We start from the raw sequence: 15773 nt of genomic DNA on the forward strand, positions 1-15773 counted from the left end.
GGGCGAGTGTATACCTGTCCTTTTCTCCCCTTACGGTTAAGTCTTTCTGCTTCTGGGATTGGAAAGACTCCTTACCCTCTCCCTTAAAACCCACATCCAAATATATACATATTTGGTTGGGGGGGGGGGGGGGGGGGGGGAGTATATGGTATCTGGCTCTGCAGAAGCTGAATGACCATAAAAGGAAATGGATCTAGAGTGCCATTGGAGGACACAGTATCACTGCAGTATAGTGCTCGCATAGAGGACAGACCACGAGTCTTGTCACATGAATACACCAGCCAATATTGTTCCGTTGGTCACTATAAACACGGCCACTCAGGGAATGATAAGTCAGTTCTATGCGCGTGTCTGATATTGCCAGTTACTACTATCACTGTACCATGGATTATTCGATAACATTCTCATTTGGCACTTGGTCATGATTTGGACTTTGTCTCTCTTTGCTCTTGGCCTGTTGACATCTCCAGACAATCAGAGAGAACCACTGGGCTTTCTCGTGATGACTAATGGAGTAATCATTGTGGAGTGGCCCATGAGCTAGAGTTCACCAGCTCAATAACCCTAGGAACCTGGAGATGATCTAGCTCCTGCTTCACAGCAGCACGTAATATAATCAGAATTGGTCTGGCATGGTAAACCAAAGCACAGGGTCCAACCAAAGGGTGACTGCATCTCAAAGACTGAGACTCACCCAAAATCCTGCTGAAACAAAGATGAAAACGCAGCACAGAGATCGTCCAGTTTCTGGTAAGGAAATGTAGTTGATACAACCTTCACGTCATCAGGATCAGAAAACCCAAAAATGTCAAGGTCAAAAATGTTGGTAGCAAGTGGATGGTCAACTCCAAATAGCTTGATGAGCCACATAACGCTTCTGTAGGCCGCAGTGATCAAGAACTGCCCATGAAGAGGAGTAGAACTGCTCCTGCAGAACATCAAATGCCACAAGGATGGTGACAAGGTGGGTGAGCCCAGTTGTGCATACACATCTGATTTATAAAAGAAATGGTGGTCCCTGTGTCAACACAGAAACAGACGTCGTGGTGACAAATGTGCAACGTGAGAAACAATTTCAGTGTGAGGGGTCACTTGGAGGGACTATCGACGGTGACTGGTACACGCATGGGGCAGCATGGGAGCAGGTTGCACGGCTTCAACACACTAATCAGAGAATCCCCTCTTTGGCACAGCACGTGGAGAACTAGCATCGGTAAAGGGTACATTCCGTCACGCACTGTACGGGAGCTTGCCGAGTATGTATGTAGATGTGGATGTAGACTCCCAGCAATACAGACAGTCTGTACAGGAATGACTGGAAAAAAACTGTGGGCACAAAGGTAGAGGCCCACATGACCATCGATGAGAGGAGGCTCAAACACGATAGAGATGTCGGACAATGACAAATCACAATGTTGCTGCAATGTGAGGGTCGCCCTATGCCTGCGGCACAGGCTTGTAACATGTCGTGGTGCATTAACTGCTGCAAGTTATGACCTCATCACAGCTTATTTGTTGGCAATCCGCACAATTACCAACAAAAGTGCGATGCACAGGGTATCCTCTACCAGAGGGTTACGCAGTTTCAATGCCGCTGTGCAGACCTCAGGATCTGGCACCAGCTGAACTACAACACCATGAATCGAGGAGTCCAAATACAAAGCCTAGCAGCCACAATTGGCACAAATGAAATCTCATTTGCGGCTGAAACCTTGCAAGCGCCAGTGACCCTGCACTAGTACGATTGTCAAGGTTGTTTGTGTGGTGTCAGTGAAACTCGAGACTACCAGGTTGATAACACTGCGAATAGTAAATAGTCAGCAGACCACATATTGCACGAAAGGGTCAGATAGAGGTGCCAATTTTTGAATGAGAAAATGTGTGATGGTCACGATACAAACAAAAATCGCTGCAATGAATCATCCTTGATTTGTAATGCCATGAGATGTTGCTTCATTTGATGCAAATGTGTGTCCCTGTCCACTGTTGTATCACTGAAAGGTAGAAAATGGAGGCATCAACTGTGGAGGGCACTAAGGCCTGAGATAAGTCGCCTTGTGGACTCAATGTTTGTCAACTTGCAGCTGAAGCAACTTTTGTATCTGAAACTCCCAATGTTGCATTCACTGCTGATGGTACTCCAGCAGGCAACCAATTTAGTGTGACTTCAACCGAATATCTTCCGTTTTCCTCAACGCCAATGCTATATGTGCACGTATTGGAACACACTGCAGAACTCGTGAGAGGAACGGATGAAGCCACAAGACAGAAGGGCTGACTGCAGAATACAACACAACCAGAGCAGTATTTGAGTTAACAGAGGCCAACTGACAGTGGCCGGAACACAGACGAGGACAAGCCAAAAGTAACCTATACGACAATGAGATACAAAGAGGAAACCTTCACCACAATGGTGTCAACAGGCCGAATCGTCACTAGAGAGAAAGAATGAGTGCCGAGAGAGGCTGTTATCGAACAGTCCGTAGTACAGCAACGAAAGTAACTGACAATATCAGACATGGAGAAGAGACCTGACTGGCCATTCCCCAGGTGGATGTATTTGTACCAGTTGTAAGGAACACTACCAGTGAGTGTATGCTCGTGGTGAGACGGGTGGCATGCTCTCTGTGTACGAGTGTAGCACTGCGGAAATATTGTGCACTCTGACAGTCATTTAGGATCGTTTCCACTGTCAGGCATTCGACTTCTGCAGAGCCAGATACCACACGACAGTAAGATGCAAATGGCCGGCCAACTTTGGTGATTCCAAGATGCTCGTTCCCAGACATCCACTCTTCGTCAAAGTCGTTTCTGTCAGTGAACTTCCCTATTTTGGGCCCATGTTGTCTCTAGAACGATTCCCCATTCATCTATGATCCACTCGTATGTACTCTCCTTACCGTGTTATGTACACGAAATGCCAAAAGTCTGCATTCAGTCTTGCGGTTGGCAGTGGTCATAATGGTGTGGCTCATCAGTGTATGTTGCAAGTACTGTATACTGGGAAAAGAAATAAATATGAGAGTAAAAATTGCCTCAAATACTTTCAGTAAACTACACTTCCAGTGAGACCAAAATGGAAAGTTAATAGTCAGTGCGTAATATAAATTTTGACTTACAGCAGTAAGATACGGTCTAGCTCATAAAAAAATGGAGAGGTATATGCTAAGGTCTATTAGGAGAGACAGGAAAACTCACAAAAGAATAAGACAACAAACTGAAGTGGAAGATATAATAGTGATCTTAATGAAAAAAATAGAACCACACAAGATACAAATGGCAGACAAAACAAGTAAGTTCTTTACTGGATTCTGAGAGATAAGAAATGATCTAAGAGATGAGCTTAATGGAAGGAAGGTAGATGACATTAGATAACCCACAAGAGTGAAATATATGGGTGCAGTCAAACACCATAATGTGACAAGAAGCATGCAAAATCAAATGGCTTCTACTCCTGATGATTGCTGTAATGGAGGAGTCTATGCGCAGTACACCTTAAGAGTCTTTTCTTAGAACTGATGTCCTTAACATTATGGTGTTCCAAAATCAGCTGGTGGCTTTGCAATGAAAATGAGACAAGAAATATTGTATCAGGATTACCTGGATGCATTTCAGGGATGCTGCAGCTTTGCTTAAATGCTAACCGCTTTCCATTTACAAATTTATATTTTGTCTGTTGGTAGAACTAATTTCATTCTTAATTCTAGAGTTAATAAAAAAGAAATACCAGTGGTTAGTATTTATGAAGCAGTTCCAGTAGCTTTTACCAGCTGATTCAGCACATACATTGCACAGGAAATACTGGTGTGATTACAATTAGTAAGTGACAACTCTGAATCATATTTCCTAGGTGCATTAACAGTTATATTACAATAAAACCATTTTAATTAATTCAGATGCAACAGTATAACGAATTCTAGACGTATAAATAAATTCTTAACGAGAAGATGTCTTCATTTGAAAGAGGAAAAATATTATGTGATCGTCTTTCCATTAAAATGCAACAAGCTAAAAGACATCGCAAATCTCTGGTAGTGACGATGATTAAACACAAAGAGCAGAGTGACAAATGTGTCTTATTAATCTGGTACCCAGCAATATTACTCAACAATATAAATGTAGACTTTTGTCTACCACTAAAGACTAAAATAATAAAAGTTTTACAAACAACTATTTTGCTGCTTCAAGTCAAGTTTAATGACAATGTTTAGTTTGGCACAAAATGTTTCACCAGCATTCTGTCATCATCTATTAATTATACATTATTTTGTATGACTAGAGAGTGTGAAGTTTTTATTGTTGAGGGTGCTAATGAGGTTAGGTGGTGTAGTCTTCTCAGTTATATTATGATAACATACTTTGCAATATCTATCACAGAGACTACTAAAGAACAACAACATAGCTTATACCTTCACAGAGCTATGTCAGTAACAGTGTAAGCTATGCTATTGTTTTGTTCAGTGCTCTAATACCCAAACCTAGTCAGATCGGAACCAAATGTTGTGTCGATAGAGTATCAACCAAAACACCATTTTTTTTTATATTGTGCGCTCTTGTCCAATAGAACGTGTGTAAATGGTAATTAAAAGTAACACCAGAACTATGGAGTATACGAAATTCGTACCTGTGAGGTTTGCATGTGAAGATCTCTAGTAGACGAACTGATAGAGCGACAGATTGTCGTAGTAAAGATCCCAAGTTCGAAACCCACTAATAGCACCTTTTTCTAACAATTTATGTGTGAAATTGATATATGGGAGAACATTTTACTGACATGTAAAAGGAAGTTTCTGAAATATCTGCACTAGCAGAACAGAAATGCAGAAAACGCCAAGTCCGAAACAATTTATTGGACTCACCAAAACAAAACAATAATACAATCTCCAAAAGAGCAACAACTGTCACCAATATACAGTAACAAATAATAGCAGAGAAGACCCGAATCTTCATGGGGAGAGATCACAACAAAGCAATTCCACAATGTCAAGATGTTCATCGACTGAACCAAGTCCATCTGCAAGATTTCAGCCAGCTAGAAGAGGCATCTGGCTATGGCTGCTGGGTGGCAGCTCGGTATACTTCCAAGCGGTGCATCGAACTGCCCTTTGTCGGCAGTGCACTGCCCTATGAATTTGCCGGCACTATTTGTGATCACGTGGCTGATAAATAAAAGTAGTTCCTGGGCTAGCTGTGACCTCTGGTGAAGCTGTTCTGCAGGCTCCACGTATGGGTCCCCGGCTGCCATTCGGTGTTCTGTTGTGGCCGCCGTATGATGTAGCTTTTCCTGGTGAATATATGCCCTGTGATGCAGACATCACTAGCTGGTTGGACTTGAGGTGGGATGACGAAGCAGTAGGCGCTACAATGTATGAAGTGGGTGGCCACAGCAGTTTCGGAGTTTGTAACAATGTTCTTTCGGCAGACTGCTTTCACTTTGTTAGTTGAAAGTAGTAAACCTATAATGTACACTTGTTTAGGTGACACCACACCTATCTATGCAAGCGTACTCTAACAAAGCAAAAGCAGACTGCCAAAGGAACATTACTACAAAATCCAAAAAGTTCTTGCACAGGTCCGAAAAATGTTTTCCCATATATTAATTTCACACGTAAACTGTATTTTAAAAAATCGCAATCAATATTTTTTTTTAAATTTTATTATTATTATTATTATTATTATTATTATTAGATTATAGAGATCAAAGGTCCTGAGGCCTGGCCATAATACCTCCCCCACAACTGTCATCAAGGCACCTCCTTATTCCCATGCCGATATTAATTTTTTAATTCTTTTCTTCATTTTTCTATTGTAAGCACTGATTGGGTTTGTAACGAGGAACTTAACAATGGATCTCCAATTAGAAGCAACAAAATAAACTTAATCCTTGAAAGAAATGATAATCATCTTGAAGGAATAATTAAGTGTTCCCTCCTTGAAGGGTAGGATAAGAAGTTCAAATTGCACAAAGTGAAGTAGTGACAAGTATTAAGCCCTACTCGGACAATAAGATAAAAATGAGCATACTCCATTTACTCCACAATGGGACAAACAAGAAATGACTCTTAATACTTAATTCAAAATATATGCCCGTCTTGTAAGGTGGTTTTAAAAGTAACGAAAATTTTTAGGTATTACTTTTAATTATTGTTTACACATCTTCTACTGGACGACAGCACACAGCACGAACTAAATCGGTGTTTTTGGCTGATACTCTATCGCCACACGTTTGGCACTGATCTGAAGGTTTGCATGTTAAGTGTCAGAAATTGGAATGAATATTCCCAACATATGGACTTACCAATGTAAGTTTGTCACCAACCTTACGAACACAACAACAATATGGCACCTAACGCCACTGCAGTCATACAAAACAACATAAATCTTTGTTGGCAGGACATCCAGAACTGTTGTATGAAATGTTGATGAGTAAAACATTACAGCTGTTTATAAGTATTTACACACCAGGTTTCAGGGACTCAACCCAATCATCCACTTCAAAGCTAAGTTACAAGTTAACACATGTGCTGTAAAAACTTCAGACGCCAAAAAAGTGTACAAATGTAGCAGATATTTTAATCATGAACAATATAAAATTACTAGAAACTTGTGATGCCTGACCAAACACAATAAATGTCAATGTAGCAGTGAAGTGTGTTGTTTGTAAAATCCATAATACAGACACAGATCTTCTCCCCATTTCTTTTAACATGGATGAATTTTAAGATTAAACAAAAGTTTTTGTTATCACTACGAAACTTCCCGTATCTATCAGACTCAAAGAATTTTTTTCATAATTTCTCTCAATTTACAGTAATTTAATATGGATAGTTTTACAGCAATCAGATTTTGGCTGATCTAGGGTTGTAAAAATGATGTGCTTGGTTTTTCCAGTAAGCAGCAGAATCTTGAAAATAACTTCATGAATGACAAGCCTGTGCGTGAAATACGTAGTTTTTTTAGAATAATTCTTGTTACAAAAAAAAAAAAAAAAAAAAAAAAAAAAATAGAAAAGTTCATGTATTACTTACATGGAGTGACCACGTAATATTTTTCCCACTTCAAATGAGGGAAATGACAGTTTCAGTAATTCTGCAGATTAGATTAAAATTACTTGATTACACAAAGTAACTTATATCCCAAATTACACACAAAAAGTGCTGTGTCTAATAGAAGCAGATTATGACACAAGGCAGACGTGTGATTAGTTTTACATAATAAAATTAGTATTAACAGTGCACAATAATATATGGTTCAGGGAGATGATATGCATAAACACTAAAAAAAGTTGGTCACATTCAGGGATTTTGATAGTATGACACGTTAGTAGGAAACAAACTATTCTTACTGTTATTTTTTTATCTATAGGTGACTAACTAACTGGTACACAATATGCCCAAAGCAGATACACATTATGGTTATGATGTGGAACATGCTATCAGTCACGAAACCTTAGAGTAAGAACTAAATGTATGACATTTCCATGATTGCAGGGAATGATGCAGCTACTTTTTCCAAATAAATACTGTGGGTTAGTCCTGCTTGTTGTTTATCGCAAGCAGCAGATGCCTAACAAGCATATCCAATGACCATTTAACAATATTTTTCTTCTACTCTTGAGAGAGGACTCCTTTCTGAAAATTCCATTTAAACATCATACAAATGAAACCATAAAGTAACGCCCAGAAAATAAACAATGATAATCTGCTTCCACTTGCACAGCAGCCTGTACACATTATCCGAGCATGAGTAGAGAAATTTTCTCATGCTGTACCTCCTTCTAAAGGGCAGAGAATACAAATAGTCCTGCTGTGTGTAGATTATTACAGCTCAGTGATACTACATCTCATTGTGAAAGAGCAAATTCTAAGTGTAATTAAGTGTGAACTGTGTAATATTTCTGGCCTTGTAACAAGGAGTAAATGAAACACAACGGAAATACTGGAAGGCATAAAGGTTGACATTAACTGTACAGTTGACACACTTGTATATATATGGTAAATGAGACAAATTATATCAGTGCTTACTGTTAACATCCTTCCAAAAAGCTAAAAAGACTTAACAATAACATACAGTTGCTACTTATAGATAATGCTGTTCTATACAGAGATATCACGCTATTGGAAAATTGTCACGAAATACATGAGTACCTGAGGAACAATACTGTATGCAAAGACTAGCACCCTACCCTCTACAAAAATAAATGTGTGTGAAAAGGCAAAGAGATGTGATATAATTTGATTACACAATGAGACCTTTAAATGAATGGGGCTTAGGGACCAGGACACTTTACTACAGCAGGCTTACTCTGCAAAGCCTTTGGCAGAGGGTGCATAGAACCACTCCCAGACTACTTCTCTACGGCTCCACACTCCAATAGTGTGTGGAAAAAACAAACACCTAAATCTTTCTTTGTGAGTTCTTATTTTATTACGATCATCATTTCTTCCTATGTAGTTGGAAGTCAACAAAATATTTTGGCATTTAGAGGAGGAAGTTTGTGTTTGTTGTTTCACGAGAAGATGGGACCGTAAGAATAACCTTCTTTGTTTTAATGGTTGCTACCCCAACTCACTTACCACATCCTTCACACTTTCTCACATAATAATACAATATGAGCTGCCCTTCTTCGAATTTTTGTTATGTCCTCTGTCAAATATAGCAGTACTCCAGAAAAGGATGGACAAGTGTAGTGAAGGTAGTCTCTGTAGTAGGTTTGTTGCACCTTCTAAGTGCTCACTCAGTAAAATACAGTCTTCGGTTCACCTTCCCTACAATGCTTTCTGAGATGGTATCAATTTAAGTTGTTTGTAATTCTGATTCCTGAAATATAGCACATTTTTTTTTTATTTCTCATGTGCATATCAGCACAACTTTTATTGTTCAGTATCAGTTGTCTCATTTTGCACCGTGCTTCTTTGATTGTCTCCTAAATTTTTTATATAGATTAAGAACAGCAGAGGCCCTACAACGCTTCCTCGTAGAATGCCAGATATAACTGTGGTTTCACTATACATCTTGCCACAAGATGTCACCTTTCTGACAGGAAATTACGAATCCAGTCACACAACTGCGGCAATACTCCCTAAGCACGCACTACAATTAGAAGCCACATGTGAGGAATAGTACTGAAACTCTTCTGGAAATTTAGGAATAAAGAATCAACTCGAGATCCCCAGTTGACAGCACTCATTACTGGGTACAAATTAAGAGTGAGGCATTTTGTAAGAATAACAGTTTCAGAATTTGTACTGGTTATGTATCAATAGGTAATTTTCTTCAGTGTATTTAATAATGCTGGAACACAGCCTATGTTGCAAAATTTTACAATGTAGCTCTGAGTGTTTTATTAATCTGTAGCTCAGAGACAGTCTATTTTCCAAAAACTTTGTGATGATTTTGACATTCTTTACGTACCTGCTACCTACTCAGTGTCTCAACTAAACAGTGATTTGTTATCTTCACTGTTTACATTATTTGATATCTCCAAAAGCTTCCCAATATTATATCCATTTCCTTAGCCAAGTGTTCAGTGCAGCCGATTGTCCTGAGGGGCACCCCTGTGCAATTCCCAGTACAGCCAGAGATTTTTCCTCAGCAGTAGGGCTAGAATGGCGTGCACTCTGCCCCCGGATACTAACTGAGGAGCTACTCGACTTAGCAGTACTGGCACCAGGTCTGCAAACCAGAAATGGCTGCAGAGCAAATGCTGACCCCACGTCCGACTATACATCTCGATGACCTCGCCAGATAAGGATGCCACGGCAGTCAGTCAGGCCTGAGACCAAATGCCAACGCTCGCTTCCAGTACTACAAATTTAATTCGTCCAGTACTGTAAATGTGATTCAATTTTGTAATGCATTTAGAGAAAGCATTATGTAACAACAATATGAGGACTGGGGCCCAAGTCTTCGATGAATTAGTGAACAAAAGAGCAACTGGAAACCATGACATTGTCAATAAATACATATTTATTATTTGCATACGTGCAAGGTAACATTGCACTGAACTGTTACAGAGAAGCAAAATATTTGGAAATATGGGTAAGAAAATTACTGCCATGTGCTATATACTTCCTAACTTCAGACCTGACCTTTCTAACACCCCACCCATCCTCATTTTCTCCTTTGTTACAGCCCTCACCTAAATCTAAAGAAGTGGTTTGCTTTTCCACATTCTGGAGATAATGTTCATGAAATCTTCAGTTCCGGACTGAGTGAAATCCCGGGTAGAAGAAAATTATACATACTCATAAATGGTTGAAAAAGTTTATTCCACTTTACCAGCAGTTCTTCAAGAATAATGGTAACTAGAGCAAGCTCACTACTATCTGGATGTCATTATCCAGCCTGCAGACAATCTACGCATAGTTTGGCACTATTTTCGAAAAAAAAAAATGCCGGAAGTATTTTTATAAGTCTTTTCTCCATTTTCCTGGTCTTATCCTGTATTTTCAAAGGGTTGACTTTTATTGCATTTAGCAATGTAAATGATAGACGGTAGCTAGATTACCTTATCCCCATCCCCTCTCCCCCCACGGATGTAACTTGCATGCCCCATCTGCCTGTGTCTTGTGTTACCTCATGTTAAAGTGTGAGACATTTTCTGTGTGATTCTAAAACGTGTAACAGAGTTGGGATGTGATTTCTGACATTCTGCACAGATGTTTTTTTTAATCACTTTCCTCAATAAAGTACAGAAATGCTTGTAAAATGAAACCAGCCCTATTTCTCTACTTGTCCTGTTTCAAGTACTTTACTTTTCTTTGAACATGATATTTTGATTCCTTTTGCAATCTAGGACTTCTTTGATGCCTTATTAGTACCATACACCACACAAACTGAAGCAGTGAATTTTACACATCTGTTATTAGAGTATGCAGGACAAAACCTATTTGATCACATCAGTATTTTGACTCTCCAAAAAATGAGAACCTTTGTGAGGAAAAAACTGAATGAAAAACAGAAACAGAATAAAATGGACTGTTATTTCCCAAAGCGAGTTGTAAGCAAATGATACGAATTACAACAGTACGAATAGATCGCTACTCACCATATACAGATTCTGGGTCACAGACAAGCACAACAAAAAGACGGCTATACATTTGTACATTTGGTCAACAGTCCATATTCCAAAATAGAACACACACACATTCACACAAGCAAAATCTGCACACACGTGGTCACTGTCCCTGCCCACTGCGGCTGGACTGTCGGCTGCAACTGCACCTGACAGGAGCAGTGATCTGGTGTGGGTGGTGGAGTTAAGGAGGAGGAATGGAGTGGGGTGAGGGGAGGGGAGGGAGAGGGATAGCAGGGTAGGGGTGAGGGACGATGTGCTGCTGCTTGTGGTTGAGACACGGTGGGGCTACCGAGTGCGGCCGGGAAGTTACTGTGCGAGGTGGGGGCAGGGGGGAATAGGATCGAGGATCAGAAAGAGAAAGGGAAAAAGACTGTGGATGCATTAGCGGAAGAAAGGTAGTGTAGTACTCGAGTAGCAGCATGGAATGGGGTAGGCAGAGGGGAGGGGGAACTAGCGACTCCACACACCCACAAACCCGCTCGCCCACCCACCCACCCACACACACACACATACACACACCAGGGTGACGTGGTACAGTGGTTAGCACACTGGATTCACATTTGGGAGGATGACGATTGAAACCCACCTCCAGCCATTCTAATTTTTGTTTTCGGTGATTTTCCTAAATTGCTTCAGGCAAATGCTGGGATGATTTCCTCGAAAGGGCACGACCAACTTCCTTTCCTAATCCCATGACCTCACTGTTTGGTTCGCTCCCCCCTTCCTCAAACCTCCTGATTGCACCTAGTAACTGTACCTTGATCCATCACATCACTGCAGTATTCACAAATGCAGCACTACACCTTCCCCACCCCTACCCCCCTATCCCTCCCCCTCCCTGCCCTATGCCTCCTCCACTCCCCCACCACGCTCATCAGATTGCTGCTCCTGTCAGGCACACTTGTAGCCCACAGTCCAGCCACAAACATTGGTCACCAGTGTGTGAGCTGTGCTTGTGTGAAAGTGGTGTGGTCTCTATTTTGGAAGAAGGCCTTTTGGCCAAAAGCTCAAGCATATACCAGTCTTTTTGTAGTGTCCCTCTGCAATGCAATTTCTCCTCTATATGATGAATTACAATCTATCCTTTTCATAATATTGTTGTTTTCCGTACTGGACTTTTGTTGTTTGATATTAACTACAGTGTGTTACACAAGTAATTCTGTAAATAAATTGTCAGTTTCTGTTAAGTAACAAATAAGTAATGCAGTGAATGTTCAACAGTGAGATGCATCACGATTTGTTCGTAAAATAAATAGCAGTTTCTGCCAAAAACATGCACATTTTGGATTAACCAGGATTTCCAGTCATCTGTTCAGTCTCACTCCACATAATCCCCAATAACTGGGAGCTTGCCGTAGGTAGAAAAATGAGCAACAAGAGCATGTGTTTGAACTTCATAATACGTTTTTGATCTGCATCTTTTATATTCATAGGACAATGCAGATCAAAATTTTAACTGACAATACAAGTCAAACTGTCACATTCTAAAGTGAAACTGACTTCTTACATAATCATCCTGTATGCCATAAGTGGTTATTTTGTGACAATCAATTTCTGCCATAAACCATCAATTAAATAGATTTGAGACTAGTTCATATTTGGGACTGTTACGCATCTTCCCTGAGTGAGTATCATACTAGCTACGAGCACTATTCCTAGCATGTTTTATAGGCATAATGTTTGCACAAAATTACATACATTATTTGAAAACTCCTTTACAAGAATAATCAGATGAGAAGTTGATGAAAATATGAGCTCTTAGTCATTGGCACTATCTGTAACTAGACTATCAAACTGTTTGTCAACTATTATTTGTGATACATAATTAAAATGTGCTAGGACAGTCTGTGAGGTCAAGTGGGAAATTTTGTCATACAATGTTACTGTAGAGTAGCACATCTGGCCACCTGGCTACATCACAATAACTTACGTAACTGTTTCATTAGGTGGATGTATATGACAACACTAATATTTGTTAATTGAAGCAACAGTATATGGTGTATATGTTCTTGGAAGCCTTTTGACACTGCAGTTTGAAATACTGTATAACAAATGGGAACTTGTGTCAGTTATTTTTCATCACAGGTTAAATAATTACTCTTGAGTACAGAATACCAAAAAAATATCTCTTCTGGACAAGGAAGCTCCGGAATGGATGCCAATTTGTGATTGGCTCCCACATTTTGTAAGCACAATTCCGGTTTTGCTGATGAATGGAGGCACAAAGTTACAATGAAAGCCCAGTAAGGCAGTGCTCTTCCATTTTTTGTTGGGTTCTGAAATTTAACAATGTGTTCTTTTTAATGTAATCTCGACTGAAAGTTACCTAAATATTGTCATGGTACAATTTGTAAACGTCTAAGCAATACTGAGTGTTGTGCGGTATGTATTTTAAACCAGTATACCCAAAACACATTGTGACACTGACAAGAGCGCAAGTATAAAACTTTCTTAAAGTAAATATAATGCCCAGGCAATTTTATACAATTCTGGTAGAAATTTCGAGGGTGTCTCATGAGACATTTCCCATTTATTTACAATGTATCATCTGAGGTAGCAATCAATCTCTTTGCAGTACAATTAACAATAATAATAATAATAATAATAATAATAATAACAGTAATGATACCTGATATGCTTTCATTCAAATAGTTTGCTTTTTCTTTCCAACCAAGGTTCCCTAACATGGAACTGCTTGAATTTGTGTGTATTGTATTGTTTGTTATAGACTTTTTTCACATTGAGGCACTCATTTTTTAATAATTTTTAGATATTGAGAGCATAAATTTATAGCTTGGTGTTCATTCTCAGGCTGCTGGACAATTCACTTTCTGCTGAACAACAACTGTTCGAGGAAAATTTTTTACCTGGGGAAGGAACCTGAAATATCCCATGTTGTTGAGGTGCTTGGTGCACTATATTGGAAGGTGTCTCATAAAATTTGCAATATTTCAACCACCAAGTTATGTGTCATTGTGGGTGATGGAGTCGACTACTAGCAGGAGCCTCGATTGTCACAGCAAACTGGAGTGCAAAATCACTGAGCAAAATTCTCTTGGTACTGGTACATAAATCCCCTTGAAACAGGATGAAAGAAAGATGGCAGAGAAAGGAAGGGGAGGAGAGGGCAAGGGGGGGGGGGGAGGAGGAGGATGATGCTGAAACTGAAACTACAGCACATGGACTCCATTGTTACAGGCTCTGTAGTCATCTATCCACAAACCGAGAAAATTTTAAATGGAGGCAGCACTTTTCTAATCAGACTGTGTTTATTTAGACCTCTGCTTCATTCCACAATTACTTTGGGCTGTAATAAGTAACTGAGTGTTAAGCTGTGTAAAAAGGCACACTATATTACCGCCATGAGACAGAAATGCAGTGGTGTGAAGGTAATTTAATGAAAAGATAGTACCCTAGCACAAGATGTCTTGCTTGTGAAAATGGCAGGACATTCACACGATGTACTTCCATTTGCTTTAGTTTAAAATTTTACTGTACTTGGATGGTTTGGCAGATGGTTGGAGCAGTTATGGTGGGCAAAATGTGTGAAGATTCAATGATCACCAAAGACTAAATGTGAGAGCAAACTAAAAATTTCAGAGATCTCTGCACATATACACGGTTTGTCTGGAAAGCAATGTCACCAGTTCTGTTCTGATGTTCCCAACGGGCAGAACGCAGTCTACCCACCCGGGCTGGTTCCTGCAGGTGCTTAGCTTCCCAATGCAACCAATCTCAGTTTCCTCTGAGCTTCCAGACAGTAAAGACATGTCCCCATGTGACCCTGTGTTTGGTGGTCCTGATGCAACCATGATACGGTGTCCACTGGAACAATGCTACACAGTAAAATTCTGGGTGAAACTCGAAACATTTCCATTGATTGAGCAGGCATTTGGGAAAGAATGTCTGTCAAAAAAAGTAGGGATTTCAGTGGCACATGGCATTTTTGGAAGGAAGAGATGACATCAGATGCAGACCACAGAGTAAGTGTTCATCTGATAGCTCCGACTCTGGACGTATCCAAAATCGCTGTCCAAAAGGTTCATGAGATAGTAACCAAACAAATGTGAATGAACAATGTGTGCACAAAACTGGTCCCAACAATTTGACTGGTCCAGTTGAGTGCTCATTATGTAGAAATGCTATCTTTTTGGACAATGCTGTAACAGCAGAAGAATTTTCAGATTTTTAATAAAAACTTAAGACAAAGTAACAGAGATCTGAAAAGCACATCTCGCAGCCACTGTGCCCCAAGAAAATGAATGAGAGGATCCAAAGTCAAGGTAATACTCACTGACCTTTTCAATGCTAACACTATCGTCTGCCACAAGTATATGCCAGTCAACCATCAATGTTGCCTTTTATGCGGAAGTGCTCAAAAGGCTGAAACAAGGTTCATAATATCTGACCACACATTGCTGGTTCCTGGAAGTTCCACTGAGACAATACATCCAACCACACTACCTTCTTAGTGAGAGATTGTAAGGTAAAAAGTGCCATGCCTACCCCATCCTGGTCCCTTCCACTCTGGTAGACGTTAATCGCCCCCGGGCTCGAGGCACCCTAAAAAGGACGCTATTTCAAGGTGTGTACCCCAAAAGATGTTCCAACATAGGTCTTCCAGAATGTCTACAGCACTCAGAAAGCTCACTGCCAAGAATGTACTAGCACAAGGAGATATTACTTTGAGAAA

General features: G+C 40.0%; 1 protein-coding gene across 4 annotated transcripts in view; it reads right to left on the reverse strand.

The window, feature by feature from the left end:
* The window catches only part of LOC126291686 (fasciclin-2), an 856801-nt gene that overhangs the window by 28096 nt on the left and 812932 nt on the right, over positions 1–15773 (reverse strand). The gene's annotated exons all lie outside the window — the stretch shown is intronic.

The sequence above is a fragment of the Schistocerca gregaria genome, chromosome 9 (genome assembly GCF_023897955.1).
Source record: "Schistocerca gregaria isolate iqSchGreg1 chromosome 9, iqSchGreg1.2, whole genome shotgun sequence".
Classification (NCBI taxonomy): Eukaryota; Metazoa; Arthropoda; class Insecta; order Orthoptera; family Acrididae; genus Schistocerca; species Schistocerca gregaria.